We start from the raw sequence: 20,426 nt of genomic DNA on the forward strand, positions 1-20,426 counted from the left end.
ACGAGTCAAGACACACTCATAGCTAGCTATAAAACCATCATAAAACTGTTAATTAAGCGAATTTATTGTGATTGCTTATATTACCACGATAAAATTAGTTCCCTGCGGCACATCTCTTGTAAACTTCACAATATGGTGTACCTCTATTAATCTTATTGTGGTTACTTGTCAAATCCCAGTAAATCTGTAAGTTTTATAGCGCCACAAAGAAGTCACCTAGGTCCGTTACGTTTCGTACTAGTGATGACCAATCTTTCTGCTTTCATCGATGGAGCTAATATTCCGGTATTCGCCGATGATGTCAAATGGTCTCCTGTAGAGACCACCAAAGCATGTTTTATCCTGTAACAAGAAGTAGTTAAAGGTTGTTACAGGATAAAAGAATGTTTGCACTAGTACGTCGATTTTCTCGCGAACTTACCGATCCGCAAGCTTTGCTCACTATATTAATTGGTTTAGTCCGATCCAAGCTGGATTTTGCGAGAAACCGTCTTAGAAAAAAATTTCGATAGCGCGTTCATTTTAGCCATCTATAATACTGACATGAACGACCAAATTTAATGCACATATGCTGCACAACAACGGAAACTACTGAAAATTGATTATTTATTCTATCGGGTATTTGATTATGGTCGCCATAAATTGATCGATCAGGATGATCTGATAGTAAAACTTTAACTTTTCTTCTCACGGTAATACAGTTTCAAGTTAACGAATCTGTCCGACTGATTTGGCAGCTTTGCCACACAACAAGCTGTAGACAATTTTTAGGTCATCTGCGTAGAACAGTCTGCAACCTTCGGTTATTGTGAAGCAAACATCGTTGATGAATATGGAGAAAAATAGCGGTCCAGGATTTCTCCCTTGTGGCACACCAGAAAAGTTGCCAAAAGCATTCGATTCGTGGGATCCAAGTTTCACATACAAATGATGGTTGCCGAGATATGACGCTATCCACTTTACACAGTTGATTGGTGCTTCTAGACAATCGACTTTAGTCATGTTATGATTAACTCTGTCAAACGGTGATACAGGTCCATATAGACTGTGTCTACTTGGGCACCTTTACTCATGCTTCCTCATGGTTTGTAGAAATAGGTCACCCAGAAAAAACCCGTGCGATTTCAAGATGCTGCTGCTGATATTTCAAGAGTCTGACGGGTAAAATTGGCATTTACCTTCAAAACAAAGCTATTTTTATGTAGAATCGGGTAGTAAAGTGTTTTATTACGGAGCAATTATAGGCAAAAACAGCAAATCCTTGGGTATAAACGTTCTTAAGAATTTCACCCTTCTTAATCGGCAGACTTCGCAGCTGGTTATTAGAGTGCAGAACATTTACGGAGATAATGCAACAACTATTCTACTGACTTCATAGCAGCACTGCCCGGTCGAGATTCGAACATACGACGACTGACTTGTTAGGCTAGCATCGTACCCCGGACCTAACTGGCCGGATATAGCAATTATATGCATTTTACCCTAAATTCGCCGTTTTATATGTAAAAATTAGGACTAAAACTAACAAACTAAAACGCCATCAATAAGCACTGTTGAAATATCTTTCTTTTGAAGAAAAAAAATTGAAATTAGCCCAGCAGAATCTAGAAATATGGACGCTGGATTGAGACAGTTGGAGTAAAATGTCTTACATTCGGTCCAAACAGACGAGAAATAACCCAAGTAACAATTTGGGATTTATTATACTCTTATGATGGTATTTAAGACCATAATTGGTCTTGAAGACCACCATAAGAGTACAATAAAACTCACATTGTTGCTTGGGAAACATATACTGTGGAAAACTACCCTGTCATTCGGATTTCACATGAAATTAACTTTTGTATGAAGAAAAAAGATTGATTTTGTCTCAGCGAAATCCAGAGTCCAGAAACGAACCGAACTTGTTTCGAACCGATTTCGAACGAAAGTGGGTGATATTCTTCATTCCACCAGCAAAATCAAATGGGCAAAACAACTCGTTCGAAACAAGTCGGAAGATCCGTTCGAAATACAGGATAGGGATGATTAACTTTAACATCGAAAAAATTAGGGCAAAATAGCATGTTGATGTTCAATGAACGACATTATCCAAAACGGTGACTTTTCCCGAGAGCCAAGAGTGACGGCATGGTCAACAAAAACAATGATTTGTACTAATCGCTTTATGGTACAATAGAAGTTCGATTATCTGGACATTTGAATTTTCAAACTGATGTCACAGAAGCTCGAACAGTCGTAACAATTTCTTCTAAAACTCTTTTTATAATGGTAAAGACTCCAGTGTTTGGAGCTCTGATTTCTTGCTTGCGATTATTCGAGTGGTTTGATGACCGTTCCACCATTATCCCTAACAAAAGACGAGAACGGATCTTCGGTATTCTACTGTACATACCTAGCCTTGTCATACCGGAGAGGATAACATGATTTACATGAAAAAACATGCAAACCAACAGAAAAAAATACAATTTTAAATGGATACAATGTTGGAAAGCGACCGACGCCGCAAAAAGTCAGACATGATAGTTCTCAGCCAATCCGGAAGAAAGAGCTTCCCCGATAGAAACTGGACGATCGCATTTTTATTCCTATTTTGCCAAACAGTTCCATAAGGCAATGTTTGTTTTATTAATAGAATGAATGTTTGGACAGATCTGGCATCACTTTAGATTGCCAATAAGTTAGCAAAGTGTTAAAACCTTATTCCTGATGCAAGCAAAGACAAAAGTAACTCATTTTGGTTAGTGTGTCCAGTTTTTGTCGCGCACAATCTTTGATGTGATGCTCTACCAGACGGGAAGTTATGGATGATGGAAAGCCTTGTCATGTATGCAGTATTGACGAAAATATCTCTATCGGAATAAATGGGTTTTTGCTTTAGCAATGATGAATATTGCACAATGAAGGAAGACTTTTTGTTGGTTTTAGGAAAGTGGTTGTTATTCTAGGCTAGTTTTTCTACGAACCGGGTCCAAGCATGAAATATTAAAGACTATTTTAAGTCTAAACGTATTATAGAAATCATTTACGATAAATCACATTGTGGCCAATCAATTGTTGTGATGAATTATGTGCCCTGACAATGACAATGACATGAGAATGATTCCCAAGATGCATCACTAGTTTGTGTGTAGCCAGCATCTATGTTGCCGTTTGTAATTATTGCGTTTGCGTTTAACTACGGGGCTAATGCGGCATTATACACAGTTAATCCCATTGACCGGTCGACAGCACAGAGCACAATGTTGATGTTACGGATATACTTCATGCGATGCTGTGGCGAAAGCCATAAATCATCGATAACTATGCACGTACGCGGGATATGTAGGCTTAATACCATCAATCCATTGTTGACACAATTTGCCTGCAGTAACGCCGCTGGTTGGATCCGTATAATTTGCTCCGTACCTTGCCCACACCGGCGCAATTCCTTGAAGGACGGCCGGCCCATTGTTAATTTATCCACTCTTGAAAAAGTACACGTAAACACAGGAAGCGCGGCGCTCGTTACCGGCAACTTTACGACGGAACGTGACGTTTTGGCCACACTGTCATCGGGTCGAACAGCCGAACGAGCGCTTTCCCGCGGGACTCACGGGAAGCCTAGCCATCGCATTACTGGGTAATTGTGTTACTGATGATTTACGACCCCGACTGTCACTGAATACCGCAGCGACTAATTTACTGTCTGCTCGCGTCTACCGCCCAAATGCCAAAAAGATACTCACGTACCAAACAATGGATGGTGCGTGACAGATAGGTACTAGGCGTTCCAACACTCGATCGCTCCTTCTTAGCTATTAAGGGACTTTTATCAACAATTTCAATTAAACATGCTAACGCTTCTTCTTGATGATAATTAAGTTATTACTTTGCCCAATGCCGTTGTAGTGCGGCATTCCGCTGTGGGGCGCTACCGGCGTCGGCGGCGCCGCGGTGGCAGTGAGAAGTGCTCCCAAATGTATGAACCCTCAGATTAGTGAAACGTGAACACATCTGTTTTCCGGCAACCGAACCATCAGCATAAATCGAGCGTGGTACAATTTTGCAAAATCGCAAACCGCCGATGCGTGTATATTTTCACCAAATCAATAATGTTGAATGTAGAAAATCAGCAAAAAGCGTGTGCATTTAAAGTGGGCCAATTTATTTATATGAATCGATCTTCCGTTTTGGCGCTCGCTCGTTTCGCATCTGGCTGGCAATTACTGGGTATAGAAAACATAGCCAGTTGCTAGGTGTTTAGGTCCATTAGTCAGAATCAATCGTGCGGTAGGTAAAAGCGCAAGACGGGGGAAGTGCTGCCGGTTGCAATGCTGGTACAATTACCAGAAATTGAGTAAATTTGATTGAATTCTGCAATTTTTTGTATCTCAGAATATCTGGTGCAAAATTTTCAAATTCAATTTTATCATAAAGGAACCATTAGTTGGCATCGCTGCTCACTAGGCTATCCGTTCCCGTATTAATGAGCTGCACTGCGGATTGGCTTCATTGCTGCAGGAATTCCAGTGCCTAATAGTTTGTACGAAATGTTTCGCATTGTATCGAAATCTGCCTGCCAACCGCAGAATTTGCATTCAGAGTAGTCATTTTAGGCGGGATGAGCTTCACGTTTTGAACGCGAAATTGATTAGCTCCAAAATGATGAAGCAATTCACTTACCACCCGACCCACGGCTGGGTGGTCCGGATCCTCCCGTAGGGCGGTACTAACCGCTTCTAATCGCTCGACATGACCGTTACCACCGCGTGCATGTGGCCGTCACCTGATGGGATTCTAATTAATTGGCTTTACCCCCTAGGAGGCGGATAATTTTGCGCCATTCCGGTGCGGGCAATTGAATTTATGCCGATTTAATCCCCGCTGGAGATTCTACTGACAGATGGATTCCGACAAATAGATGGATAGGCCTCAAAGCAAACAATCGATTTCTTTTCGGATTGACAGCCCCGGCATGCTGGTTTGAAAGGGCTGTCTCGTTATCATCAGTGCGTGGTTCCGTCATCCGTAATGGCTGAAATTTATGGAATTTTTTAGGCGTGTCCTCTTTCGAATGAATGAACCGCTTTGGTTTGGAACCCGCGATGTTGGAAGGGTTTATTGAAAACACAGTACGGCATGAGGAACATAATGGCGCAATTTTACTTTCGCTCATACAAACTGTGACAAATACGACAAAACCGACATAAACCGTACTAATTAGTTCCATGAGTTCAGTGTTTCTTGCTGCAGATTTTGAGGAGCAAAGTTCAACATGTTGAGATCGTACGTGTGCAGCGGATGTACGTAACGTACATATAAGGATGGGAAACAGAACGTGGTAATTAAAATATACAAACTCCACAACCAGACATGTCAAGTACCTACAAGTACAATATGAAGGCAAAAAGGCTGATTTCTGATGCCAGTCAGTAGCTCGGGTGCTACAGTTGGTTTTACGTGAATTTTTACCGCACAACCGAACATGAACAGCGTTATTGTTCGAAATCGGCAGCAGCCGTGCGCTCGAATGATTACCACTGACAGACGCACACAAATGCGCGCTCGCGGATTTCGGAACGCCGATAAGATGAAAGCGTTCTGATTTTACGCTACGCCAAACACACGCAAGCACGCACGCGGCCGGGTTGCCTGCTTGTAAGCTGTATTGTTGAATTGAATCTATTCGGGTGGAGCGGCAGGTTTGGCATGTGAGCAGAGAAATGCACATTCCGTACCGGCACTCGCATTTCCCAGCTAAATCCAACGGCAGAGTCAATTAAACGTGTTTTCGGTTTAATGGTACGAGTAAATGTGCTGGAAGCATTCGGGTGGCATAGTCTCTTCGGCTGTCGGATTGATGGGATTATTAAGTGCGATGTGGCGAAAGTTTGGGAAAAATCTGCACTGTGCACAGAGGATCTGTTTGGGATTGTTGTTGTGCGGTTATGTTGTCGAAAAGATGTGAAATCGGCAGCCGGTAATTGGAGCAACGTCGAAATTTGCACGACTGTAAAAGTGTGGACTCAACGGAGTCAGGTTAGCTTTTCTGTGTATCGTTTTGGCTTTATGTGCAAAAAAGAGAAACCGGTGGAAAAAAAAACAACAACATCCAGCACTGTTCCAGCTTTATTGCCTCATTGTCGAAGCCTATTATTATTGGACATTCTGGTTTGAACCATAATGGGAAGAGAAAGTGAAACCATTATATCATAAATATGACATCATAATTGTGCAGAAAAATAGCTCGGTTTCCGATCATAAAACATGATGATCGATCTGTTAGAATTGATACAAATCCATTTGTGATATTTCACCTATGTTATTGTGCGGTATTTTTTGATCAAAATAATTCTACGCAACACGCTTGGATGCATATTTCAAAACGAAGACTAAAAAACTGCCTGTAAAACACATTACGACATGGCGCATTTAAAAAATTTGAACATCCCTCAATTCTGTAGGTATTGGTGCCGGCGAAGTTCGATTACGTGGTGATGGACGACGAAACCTTCGTCGAACCAGACTTCAAACACCTTGTTGTCCAGCAATTAGAAAGATGGCAGACATTTTCAAGTATATGAAACTGTCGAAATTCACTAAGAATTGTTTGGTTTGGCAGGCACCAGTTCACAATGGGTAAAAACGAGCTCGCAATCCCAATTATTTACAAGCCGTTAGTATGGAATCTCACAACATACTTAGAGACTTTACGAGATGCAAAGTTATTGTGCCGAATTGATTTGATAGTGTTCTGTTTAAACAGATCATTATATCGCGCAAATAGTAAGAGATATATAGTTACCATATTCAGCCAAATTGCCCATTTTAGTGTGTTCTTAAAGTTTTCTGAAGAACAAAAAAATTTTGGACAAAAGTTTGTATTACCCTAATAGGTGAATTTATGGTCACCATAACTGTATATGAAGATATATTTTATTGATAAATTTCTCCAAACACCATTGTTGAAAAATTACGCATTTTATACGCAATAGCAAATGAAGAAAATGATTTGTGAATTTATCACAGTACGAAAACGATGAAATTCAACTTTTTCGGATGTTTTTCAAATGAATTAATGCTAAGCGAGTTTATTCCTCGGCCTTTGAGTTAGTTTTAATCGCTTTAATTAGGTTTTACTATCCGTTTAGGGGCGAATTGGACAAAATGAACTATTCTTGTATTTCGCACAGAATGAAATAGATGGGATTTGAATCTTCTGATATTTTGACAACATTTGGAAGCTATTTGAGCTCATTTCACGGGTGGCAAATAAGTTTTTATCTTATTTAATTAGCTTTTACCATGGTTTCTGAAGATACTAGGGCAAAAGGGACATCTTTCCATGGTCTGCACAAGAATCGGCTTCTTGCATTTTTTTACATAGAAAGAGGCATCTCGTAAGATTTCAAATTAGCGGCTTCGAAATAATTGGGATTACGAGCTCATTTTTGTCCATTGAGCAGTAGCTTGAAAAGCAGTTTTAGCCGGATTTGAGTCCTGCCATTGGGGTAATTGGAAATAAAGGCATGCCACTAACAACGTACAGGCACCCAAGGGCAAGATCTCTGTCGGCATGCCAGATCTTCGCCCAATTAAGAAATATTGGGCCATCCTCAAGCGGAATCTGACGAAGACCCAGAGAACTCTTTGACGTAAGAACCACTTCAAGTGAACTTGGCGTCGAACAAAGTAAACGAGGTTACTGTACAGAATCGGGTGGCAGGAATTAAACGAAAGGCCCGTCATTTCTGATTGTATTTCTGATTTTTTTCAATTCGAAATTTAAACAATTTACACGCATTCTTGATTGACCCAATTTTGATCGTAACATCCTTCAAGCGATGGATAGTCAAGAGTGTCATTTGTTAATCAACCCAAACATCCATTATTTGTTTTATTACGTGGTATTGTAGTGGTTGTCGTGACCACAAAGCCGCTCCGCTAGAACCTTTTGAGGATCACTATAAAACTAACTTCCGACCACGCCCACTCTTCAGAAGGCCTTTATAACCACTTTAAGAGTCAGGTTAGAAGCTCAAGTAGTCTTATCATGCTCTGCTGGGGGCAGTAATAAAACAGATGATATTTTCGATACCTAACGGTAATCGCCATAATATAATGAAGCTTTGTTCGACAAAGCTATAAATCGTAAAGGCAAAAAAAGCTACATCAGTCAGCCAGCTTTGTTTTGTTAACTTAAAAATAAATAGCGGTTAGCAGAAAAGATAAAGTTTTACAATTTACACGCATTTACAATCAAATCACCCTGATCAATTTGGTTTAGCGCGACTGAAATAAAATATCCAATAGAATACATAATAAATTTTCAGTAGTTGCAACAGTTGTGCAGCATATGCTCATTAAATTTTATCATGCATATTGAAATTGGCTTCACAAGCAACCACAATAAGATCAGTTTTTTATTGATACGCCATTGTATTGCAATGCCTTCTCATACAGATACTATAAAAGTAGTTTTATAAGAGACTAGCTGACACGACAAACTTCGTATTGTCACAAATTAACCTGTGTTGTACATAAATCATGAATCTCGGATGATCTTTGTCACAATCTCGAGTTTTGCAAGTTTCTGAGGAGTTCAACCTTAGATCATTCATTTTGGCAGTTACGTAACTATGAAAGCATCCCAGGTAACCAATAAGCATCACCAATGCTATTCAAATATAGGCCAATAAGCATTTAAGTCGCCTTAAATGCTATTTTGGCAAAATATACAGCTACTTTACTGATAACCTTCTTATAGTGCTGACAATGCTAATTTACAGCTAATTACCGACACGAAGAATTTGAATACAATTTTGGATGCCAACTCTTCTGTCCCCTCATTGCATAGCCAGAAAGCGGATTGTAATATTCGTCATGATTGTACAACATTTCGCCGAATATCATTTTGCGAAAAACCTTAAGTGGAATGTACCATTTCACGGATAACTTTTTTGTGGAAAGTAGCATTTCGCGATCCTCTCCTTACTCGCTGTCGCTCCTTCCAGGACACTCAGGTAGACCTAGGAAAACAAATAAACCTGGACAGTAGTAATTTCTGCGGGGAGTTGCCTCCTCCCAGAGGGCGGTGCTTCCGACGGCGGGTCGCCGACAACACTCGCGGCCGTCCCGTCCTGAATGATCTAGTGTTACTATAGATAGTTTTTGTGGTCTTGTTATTGACTAATGTTTTATGGAAGAGTCTCGAATTTCTCGAGGTCGATTAGTGATTGAGTTTCGTAAAAATTTCTGTTTTATTTGTATGAGAGTCCATATCCCCTTACCACAGGGGTGAGAGGTCTCTAACTATCATAAAATAAATTCAAGACTCCAAAATCTCCTACATGCCAAATTTAGTTCCATTTGCTTGATTAGTTCTCAAGTTATAAGGAAATTTGAATTTCATTTGTATGGGAGCCCCCCCTCCTAAACAGGGGAGGGGTCCTAATTCATCATAAAAAAATTTCTGCCCCCTAAAAGCCCCACATGCCAAATGTGGTTCCATTTGCTTGATTAGTACTCAAATTATGAGGAAATTTGTATTTCATCTGTATAGGAGCCCCCCCCCCTCCTAAAGTGGGGAGGGGTCCCAATTTACCATAGAATAAATTCTAGTCACCAAAAACACCGACATGCCAAATTTTGTTCTATTTGCTTGATTAGTTCACGAGTTATGCAAAAATTTGTGTTTCATTTGTATGGGAGCCCCCCCTCTTAGTGGGGGGAGGGGTCTCTAACCATCACTAAAACCTTTCCTGGCCCCAAAAACCTCTACATGCAAATTTTCACACCGATTGGTTCAGTAGTTTTTGATTCTATAAAGAACATCCCGACAGAAATACTAGTTTTATCGTGGTAATCTCGACAATCACAATGAACTTGCTTTAGGGGTCAGTCCCGTAGTGGTTACCATTCACACCTTGGACCCGGGCTCAAATCCCAACCCCACAGAAGTCACGAGCATCAGCGTTGATACAGATACAGATATTTGTGCATGCATAAATTTGGGACCCATCAATTACAGTAATCCTCCCAATAAGGACGTTAATAGGGACCGCGTTAATGGAAACCGTCTTAATGGAGTCTACGTAGCCCATATGCTACGCTGACTTAATTAGAATAACTCATGATCTTGACCGTATAGAACGTTGGTGTCTTCGACAAAGTTGTTCAGCAGATCAAGGGCCTTTCGTTGCATTGTAGTATTTCGGAATAGTCTTACTACGTGGCGCTAGCGTACATGTTATATTTTTGTATATGCTGTATCTTGCGCTGTTGACTATCTAGGAAGTTGCGGTCTTCAGGAAAGTTGCTCAAATGACTGCCACCTTTAAGATGGCATAGACAATAGAGCAGAACTGAGTCGCTATGTAACGCTAGTGTATATGTGATTTGCTTAGACAAGCTGTATCTTGCGCTGCTGACTATCTAGAATGTTGCTGTCTTCGGGAAAGTTACTCAAATGACTGCCACCTTCAAGATGGTATGGAAAATAGCGCAGAACTGACTCACTACGTGACGAGAAACGATAAAAATTGACAAAATTAGAATAATAAATATATAGGAGAAATAAAACTGTGGCTATAATGACAAGTAACCAGTGTTGCAAATTGAGCGAGAAGCTAACGTTGCCTACTCTCACGCGAGCGAGTATAAAAAGCATAGCATCCAACGATTACGCCACTGCTGCAAGCGTACGACAAACAGCCGCCGTTGCAGGGTGCAAAAATTCTTTTACCTACACATTCGCGAACGTACAGCCTTTCAGTGTCATTGTGCTAGCCCGTTCGCGAGTCAAATAACCGGGCCACAATGGCGAGCGAGAGTAACGACCGTTGCTATTAGCTGAAAACACACTCGCAAAAACTCGTCGCAGTGCACAAATAAGAGCGAGAGTCCGAAAGAAAACCATTGATTTTTAGGTGCACGCCATTGAAAAATTGCCAAATGTCATGCCATACCTTATTTCTGTCATTTTCAGTACATTTGCTAAGAAAACACCGAAGTGTTTCACTAGCACAGACATCAGTTTGGTTTGATCATGGTCAGTGCAGCTACAGACAAACGTGCGCCTAATGAATATTGTGTCAAACGAATAATATCCTTTTTAATAACTCGCCTATCAAAAATATGGTAAAACGCTAACCAATTTTTACATAAGTATTCTAGAGGACACGAAAGTTTATCTTTATAAAATAAGTATGAATAATAGTTAATAGCTTGGATTGTTTAGAAAGAACGTAATACTAAAAGCCAAGAACAAACTGATAAAGAAGTATGATGTACGAGCAAAAAAGCTTTCTTATCAATCGAGAACTTTACTCAGTAATTAGGCCAAATGAATAAAAATTTGGCGCACTTCAATTCGTTACTTACGGACATAAAATGGAACAGCGCCTGTTCGTGATTAAGTGGAGGTTTCATTCTGGCGACAAAATATCTGAAATTAATACAATGCCACATATCACAACCACCCCACTGGACCACATAGTATCCGCCATTCTACATTATCCGCTAGTTTTAAACGAAGATAATTCCTATTAAATATGCAATGATAATGCCCTGGTGTAGGCTGTTTTTTTTCGTTACCTACTCTTTTGCATCACGAACGCAGAGTATTTAAACCATCCTCGCCACTTGAAATTCTGAAATTCATGTCACTCATGATGCGCTAGTGGTGGTGGCGGTGGTGACGCGCCGGCGATGATGTTGATCCCGCGGCGAGCTCTCGTCGTTTTTACAGCATATTATTATCAGCACGTACGTAAATAATTCCGGCAAAAGCAGCTATCGCAGCGGATGTTTACAAGCCCGCATTTATTATAGCAGCAATCGCACTAATTCAGGGTGGTTCATTTTATCAAAAAAAAAATGCGATGAAAAACGCATTTTAGTCGCGCGCTACTAGGACTACTGCCTGCCTGGGACAACCCAAAGTGAGCACACAGACAGGATCTCTCGCTGATTTATATAGTCCCAGCGAAAATTCATTTGTTGTTTATCTCGCGCAGCCGGCAGTCGCGTCGGTAACGTCTGTAATGTAGAACGATGTAAAAATGCTGTGCTAGCTCCATGAGCCACCCCCCATGTTAGTAATCAAAATGGCAAATGGCTGTTGTCAGGAATGGAATTTTATCTGTCGTAGCCAAAATATTTAATGCCTTCAAATTGATTACATCTCAAATTTATCAAATTTTAACCGATTCCTTTTTTTCTGTTATTTTTTTCAGATTTATCCACACTGCATAGTTACTTGCGATAACTCTCTTCTCGGTAAGTCAAAACAATCACGTAGCAGCACCGGTATGAAGTGTCTGTTGGAATGCAACCCAACCAGCAAATGAAATCCTTTTCATTTACCGAATGAAGAAAGGCTCATTCGGAATCGAATTCTGTGCACACCGTTACCGGAACTTTTCAACTGAAAGGAGCATAACTTGATTACAGCAGCGCAAGTTCTTTGTGTATGCAGCAAAGCGGGCACGCTCGCCAACCAATGAAATGACATTCGAGAAACGTCACACGTACGTGAACCTCTATGGGTCGCTCCTAATGGGTTGTATTTGCCCAGCCATTCACAGCACCACTGTGTAGAAGGACGAATCCGTCAGTGCTCTAGAATGGCACGAGTTCCTATTAATCGAATTTTACCCATCGCTGAAGCGACGGGATTAATTCGAACGTTTCAGCAGACGGGCGACAACATTAGAGGAATTTTATGAACTGCAAGAATCGAACGAAGTACGACACTAAATATTCGGGCGCCATTATCGTTCGGCGCTGGTGCCCAACTTTTATTGTCCTTGGTTTGAGCAATTGACGACTATTGATGTGTCGCGTAATTCCGCTGGGAGGAATTAATTGTTCGAGAGCAAAGAAGTGTCTGAAACGATGAAATGTTGCTATTGTGATTACGCTAGTAAACATCACCCTTAAAAACGACATTTACACCAATTTACTGCCGATCATTAACCCGCTGGCTGTCCAACAAATTCATTACTATTTTTAGACTAATAATCCGCCTTCGAAGTTTTCCCCTTCCATGCAACCAAAAGGATAGAAAATAATTCTCGTAAACCATCGTTACCTTTAGCCTCATTTTTCTTATGCCTTATCACGATGCAATCGAAATTCGTTTCCAATTTTCCATTTCACACCATTTCGGATATATCGGCTGCTGCTACTTTTCACAGCCGAACCTGCCCAGACAGCTTTTTTTATTGCCACAGAAAACTTCTTATCGGAAAAATTCATCGCTTCGATTCCCGTCGTCGTCCTCCGGCTACATTTTACGGCAGACACCATCGCATCGTCGTAGGTAGGTAGGTACATTCATCCGAACCGTACCAGCCACCGTCGGTGAGATAAAAAAAACACAGAACGAAGCGATGATTATTCAGGACACACGGCCGCGCTTACCGACGACAAAGATTCGCACCAGGGATAGAATCGAACAAATCGCTGAGCGGATTTGCCCCTGTATAAACACACCGCGCGCGCGACTCTCGACGACTTGCTGCTTCATCCGAACCGACCAATCGATGATGAAAATTCGATTACCTCGGTTTGCCGGATCCGAGCGTGCAATCCTTCCGATAAACGGAAGGCAGTAGAATAGAAACAAGGTTCTTTGCCGCCATCGTTCATGGCTGTAATTTCCCGGACTAACGGGACGGCCGGCGCGATAGGAGCAGGAGCAGGAGGAGGTGTCGCAGATGCCGCCGTTTCCGCCACGTCGCACCGAGCGAGCGAATGATCTGTAACTGATGTAAATTTTAATCAAATTGGAAACTGTCTACAACAACAATTTCTGCAGCACTGGGAAGGAAGAAGAACAGCGCAAAAGTTACCGCCTGGGCTGGCCTGGCCCCCTTCGGGGATACGGCGAGAGAAAACAGTGGAGCTGATGTCAGCGATGTTGACGACCTCGCACAAATTTCTATCCAATTTGTTTAAACTGTCAGCAGCAGTTCGGTTCGCAAAAAGGAAAGATGGAAAGAAATTCCTTCTCACTACCTTCGTCGTTTGACAACCCGATTGCTGACAGCAGGAAAGGTGCGGTGGTATGCAAGAGATCTGTTCAGTCTGCAAAGACGGGACCTTCCTCGGGGCGGTTGAATGTTAGTTGCGAAAGCCGGTGACATCTTGTTATTTTTGAGAAATTAACAAGCTCAGCAAATGTTTCCTTCTCGGGGATTCTATCAGGCGGTGGTAGCGGTGGCACGGATCGATGCTCGATTGCTTTACTCCAGCGTGCAATGCCGGTGAATTGATATGTTAGTACGCTGCGATGGTTAGATTACAAAATTTATGCGATTTCCACCGATCCGTGCTTCATTTGTGTACATTTTCCATCATCGCACCGTCGGTTATTATAATTACCAGTCGGATAAACAGCGTCCATCCAGTGTACGGGAGTTAATTAATCTGCTTTACTAAGTTTACAGCGGAAATTGCTAATGTAAAAGGGTTGCCGTAAATATATCAGACATCAATTACATCGATGACGGTACGGGCACAATAGTCGCAAATTTTAATCAAAATTCGGAGAACACCCCAAGTTGCGTCCGGTTAGCGGAACCGGAGCCGTGGTAGGTTTAATAAAATTTATAAAGTCGCTTTTTACCAACCCTTCGACGGGACCTAATTAGTCTCTAAGCACTAGGTAGTGCTCTCCTGAGAATGTTTCAAAGAAAGATTAGATTTCCTCCGCCACCCACCCGGGCAAACCCCGAAAAGTAGAGGAAAAGAACTTCTCTAGCGTACTTTTCTTCTTTTAGGTCCATGGCACGGGCGTAACTAGAATGTGGCACACTGGGGTAGTTCTCTGCTCTGCTAGCTCTCTTTAAAACTAAAAAATAAAATAAAAAATATACTTTTTCCAACATACGGATTCTGTTAAAACACTTATGGATAGAACAGACAAAAAATATTTAAAAATGATTCAAAAATAATACCAAAATAAGAGGGAATTGACACAAAAATTACACATAGATAGCAAAAAGGATATGCAAATAACATACAAATGATGCAACAATAAAACAAATATAACATATGAACGGTACAAAAATAATACCAATGTGGTAGAAACAAAGAGCAGTCATATAACAATAATATCATCGCATAGGAGTGTATGGTACATGTACGGGAATGATATAATTGAGAGAATAAAACAAAACTAGGTATTAGACTACCTAATATAATGGGCGGCAGTAGTTTAGTGAGTAAAACATTCGGGTACCAACCGAAAGAGTGCAGGCCCCGCCTACCATTACACAACCGAGTATATTTTTGGTGTATATCGAAATTTTCCAGTTCATCTAGTTAACAATCTTTCGTATCAGACACTTCCTCCCTTTCCAAAAAAATGAAAACTAAATGTTTTATAATACTATAATTTCACCATTTTGATTAACGCCATAATAGAAAAACGAATACGGAAAATAAACACAAAAACGGTACTAAATTGATATGCTATGACACCAAAATAATACAAAAGAGAGTCAAACAACGTCAGAAAAATTACTCAAAAATAATACAAAAGTTATACGAAAGACAACACAATATCTATAACTATAAAAACAGATTTCTGTCTGTCTGTCTGTCTGTCCGTATGTTCCTTATAGAATCGAAAACTACTGAACCGATCGACGTGAAAATTTGCATGTAGGAGTTTTTGGGGCCAGCGAAGATTCTTATGATGGTTAGAGACCCCTCCCCCCTACTAAGAGGAGGGCGGCTCCCATACAAATCTATACCTACAAAAATGGCTTTCTGTCTGTCTGCCCGTATGTTCCCTATAGAATCGAAAACTACTGAACCAATCGGCGTGAAAATTTGTATGTAAGGATTTTTGGGGCCGAGGAAGGTTTTTATGAGGCCCCTCCCCCACTAAGAAGGGGGCTGCCATACAAATGAAACACAAATTTCCTATAACTTTAGAACTAATCAAGCAAATGGAACCAAATTTGGCATATGGGTGTTTTTGAAGGCAATTTTTTTTCCATGGTGAGATGAGACCCCTCCCCTCTTTAGGAGGGGAATTATGACCTCTCCCACCCATAAGAGGGGGGCTGCCATACAAATGAAATACAAATTTTCTCATAATTCGAGAACTAACCAAGCAAATGGAACCAAATTTGGCATGTGTGGGTTTTTCGAGACAAGATTTTTTTCTATGATGAATTAGGACCCCTCCTCTTTTCAGGAGGGGGGCTTTTATACAAATCAAATACAAATTTTCTCATAACTCTAGAACTAATCAAGCAAATGAAACCAAATTTGGCATGTGGTTGTTTTTGGAGGCAATTTTTTTATGGTGAGTTGAGACCCCTCCCCTCTTTAGGAGGGGAATTATGACCCCTCTTACTTATAAGAGGGGGGCTCCCATACAAAAGAAATACAAATTTTCTCATTATTTGAGAACTGATCAAGCAAATGGAACCAAATTTGCATGTGGAGGATTTTAGAGGCAAGAATTTATTTTATGATGAGACCCCTCACACCTGTGGTAGTGGGGGCGGACTCTCATACAAATGAAACAGAAATTTTTGCGTAACTTATAAACTTTTCGATTTCGAGAAATTTTAGACTCTTCCATAAAACATTAGTCAACAGCAAAATCACCAGAAACCACCTATAGTAACACTAGATGATTCAGGGCGAGACGGCGGCAGGTCGCGAATGTTGTCAGCGACCTGCCGTCGGAAGCGCCGGCCACAGGGGGGGTAGCCCCCAGAATTTATGTACAGTATAGTTTCATTTTTGGCAATACGAAGTTTGTCGGGTCAGCTAGTACATAAATAAACCTAAAAATATCAATATGATACAATAATAATACGAACAGACACAAAAATAACAACAATACTGTGCAAGTAGGATATAAAAATAATACAAACACAAAAAGAATACAAAAATACGTAATACAAAAAAGACAAATGATAAAAATACTAAAGGATACAATCGCACAAAAACGGCACAAAAATAACGTTAAAACTAAACTAAAATGATGTAAAATAAGCGCGAAAAATGATAAAAATACGATACAAGCAGGATAAAAAATAGTGCAGAAAATCATACCGAAAAATACAAGTATGATACAAAACTGATACCCAAAAGGTAATAATATATAAACAAGACATGAAAATAATACAAAAGTGAAAAAAAATCAATATAAAAATTGTGCAAAATAATGTAGAAATAGCACGTAGACTACTCACAATGACGCAAATTAAAAAAAAAATTATACGAGAATCATTTTATAATGGCCATAAAATAGCAAAACAACACAAAACTGACACAAATGACAAAAAAATATTAAAATTCCTCCAGAAGGGTACAAAAATAGTACCAAAAAATAGAAAATTGATGCAAAACCTGATATAAGAATTATGCAAAAATAACAAAAGCATTTCAAGGTACAAAACCCGATTTAATCCACCTAGTGGTGAAAGGAACCTTTGTTATACGGTCTTACTTGCTATTTGAGACAGAAATCGACACGGCTTCGGAACATAATTCATCTATTGGTTATCGTTACGCAGTGCGTTGGTTTACATAAAATTTTTGAAAATTGAATAAGTTTACAAAATTTGATCAAAATAAGAACACTTTTAAATTTTGATAGATCCTTTTTCATGAAATTGCTGAGTATGGATAAGTAAGTTATTATTAATCTGTTGTTATTAATCTGAGTAAGTGCAAATAAAAGTAAGTTGTAAGAGGAGATCTTATTCTTTAACATATACATTGTTTAGTAAAGGTCTAGTTTATAGGTTTTTGAACTATGCATAGTTTCCTGTAATGCTATTCCACAGAGAACAGACATCCATTCACCAACAAATTTTTTGGGAATTGTTGGATAAAATTTCAAATTAAAATCACCTAATATGCTAGCGTCACCACCACTATAGTTTCCCAACTAAATGATTCTTTTGATTTGCACACTGACAACCTTTGGCTCCTCTGGCGCTAGTTTATATGGACTATAAGCGTTATGCTAGCGCCAGAAGCTAGCTGTTGTGAGTTTAGTGTAGAATTTTATGCGCCTTCAGCGACATCATCACTATAGTTTCCCAACTAATTTGACATAAGTTTTATCCAAGTGGGGACCTTTTGCTTGGATGTCTGTTCTCTGTAGCTATTCTATTTGAATCACATCAGTAGAGTTTTCTTGTATAATTTTCATCAATTTTTATTAACCTTCGGTTACTCACGCTGTTGTATTTGATACAACACGTGTAGGTTTTCCAATGCCATATTGTTATAAAGTTACAAAACGTTGTTTAACTAACGTATATTCTTCAACAAACTTATTGTGCGCAAAATGTCATAATTATTCAATGCATTAATAATTTAAACTGTTGGGAAAATGTATGCAGCAAAACTATCAGCAAATGTAAAATGTTTAAAATGTATCCGTCTGCTGGTAGTCGAGTAATTCGGAGTCAAAATTGGGGCATTCTTTATAATCAAAGTTCTACAGTTCCTAAACAAGCAAACATACAGGTATACTATTTTCAGCAAAGTTGTGTATTTTTACTATTTGTACAATTTTGTAGTACATATAAAAGTTATACAACAATTACAAAAAGAGCAAAAATAGAAAAACTGATTTTACAAATTCATATACAATAAATAAGATTTTTCTATCTTCGCTACAGAGATAGAAGGTTACAGTCTTCAACAAAATTTCTTGTAATAATATGTTCTATAACTTTGCAGAACACATCAATGTGTTATATTGACACTGAAGAAAAATAAATTTTTTATTTCACTTTTAGGGGGATTAATCAAAATTTAAATTCTACCAGACGATAGAGCTTTCAATTTCAAGAAACTCTTACAATGGTTTAATAAACTTAAAACCAAGTTTTCCCAGTCAAAGCTCCCTTGCACACGTTTTCTTTGGTTTGGGACTATTTTGCGCGCGAGTAACTGTATTACAAAAGTTGGCGCGAGTGTTCGAGGGTTAATATCTTTTGACCAGTAAAACCAATTCTTATGAAATTTTGCATATATATTCGTAGTGTGAAAACCTCTCGTTTGATATTAAAATAATTGAAATTAGGTAAATTTTCTTCTTAAAATCATTCTAAATTATTGTTAATTTTGGTGTGGTGTATACGGTTGCTCATAACTTTCAAATTAAACGTCCAATCAAAAAATCATTCAATAGTGATCTATTAGGATATATTATCTTTCAAATGAGACTAATGGCGCATAAATCGGCTTGGCCATCTCTAAGAAACAGGCGATAATTATTACCTTGTCAAAACAGGTTTTTTAAGGCTAACTTCTAAACTACTTGTTTGTTTTCAATAAAAAAATCCTGAACAATTTAGCTTTAATAAGGGCTTTCATTTGATACTAAGATCGTTGAAATCGGTCATGTAGTTCCGGAGAAACCCGTGTCACGTATTTTTCACATTTTTGCTTATAACTTTTAAACGAAACGTCGTATCACGAAACAACTCAATAGTGATCTACTAGACAATAATACCTTTCAAACAAAAGTAATAGCGAACGATTCGGTTCAGCCATCTCTGAGAAACAGGCGATAGAAAAAATCATTACATACATACACACACACACACACACACACAGACATTGCTCAAATCGTCGAACCCTATCGATTGGTATATGTGACTTGGCCCTCCGGGCCTCGGATCAATTTCGTGTTTTTCGACCAATTTTTAAACCTTTGTTATAGTATAACAAAGGTAAAAAGGTGCGAAAATATTGCTACAAAATAACAAAAACACAGAAATAAAAAACATAACATACATACGAATATGATTTACAGATTACTCTAAAATTACAGCAAAAGGGGACAAAAACAGCACAAAAGATGTACAAAAATTGGTATACGAATACGAATTTATTCACAAAAGTACCACAAATGCAAAAAAAATAACAAAAAGGCACCAAATAGTACAAAATTAGCAAAAAAAATCAATATTTTTATGATACATCAATTATAATACAAAAAAAATAGTAAACAGTAAAAAATCTTTTGTGTTTTAACAGTTTTGCCACAATTTAGTACCGGTTTTTATATTACTTTTTACATAGACGTTTGCCAAGACAAAAATTGTGCACAGATGATATAAAATATACTACAAATAACAGCAAAATAACACGACAGTAACACAAAACTGATGAGGACTCCGTAGCCGCAAGGTTACCGAGTCTGCTTTGACTAGCGAGTGGTCGTAGGTTCGAATCTTAGTATAATCAAGGCATTCGATATCAAAGTGCCCAAGTAACAATTTGGGTTTTATTACACTCTTATGATGGCATTTAAGACCAAAATTGGTCATTAAAACCGCCATAAAAGTACAATAAAACTCACATTGTTGCTTGGGTGACTTTAGCATGGGTTTATTCTCAGGCCCCTCATTTACCCTTCCTTCATGCTGAATTATATGTATTAACCC

At 39.1% G+C, this 20,426-nt stretch overlaps 1 protein-coding gene across 1 annotated transcript in view; it reads left to right on the top strand.

Moving 5' to 3' along the window:
• The window catches only part of LOC128746215 (uncharacterized), a 112,208-nt gene that overhangs the window by 22,756 nt on the left and 69,026 nt on the right, over positions 1-20,426 (top strand). The window contains exon 2 of the mRNA XM_053843263.1: positions 12,219-12,261. The gene's annotated coding sequence lies outside the window, so the exon portion shown is untranslated. The remainder of the gene's footprint in view (positions 1-12,218; positions 12,262-20,426) is intronic.

This window comes from Sabethes cyaneus, chromosome 1, assembly GCF_943734655.1.
Source record: "Sabethes cyaneus chromosome 1, idSabCyanKW18_F2, whole genome shotgun sequence".
Classification (NCBI taxonomy): domain Eukaryota; kingdom Metazoa; phylum Arthropoda; class Insecta; order Diptera; family Culicidae; genus Sabethes; species Sabethes cyaneus.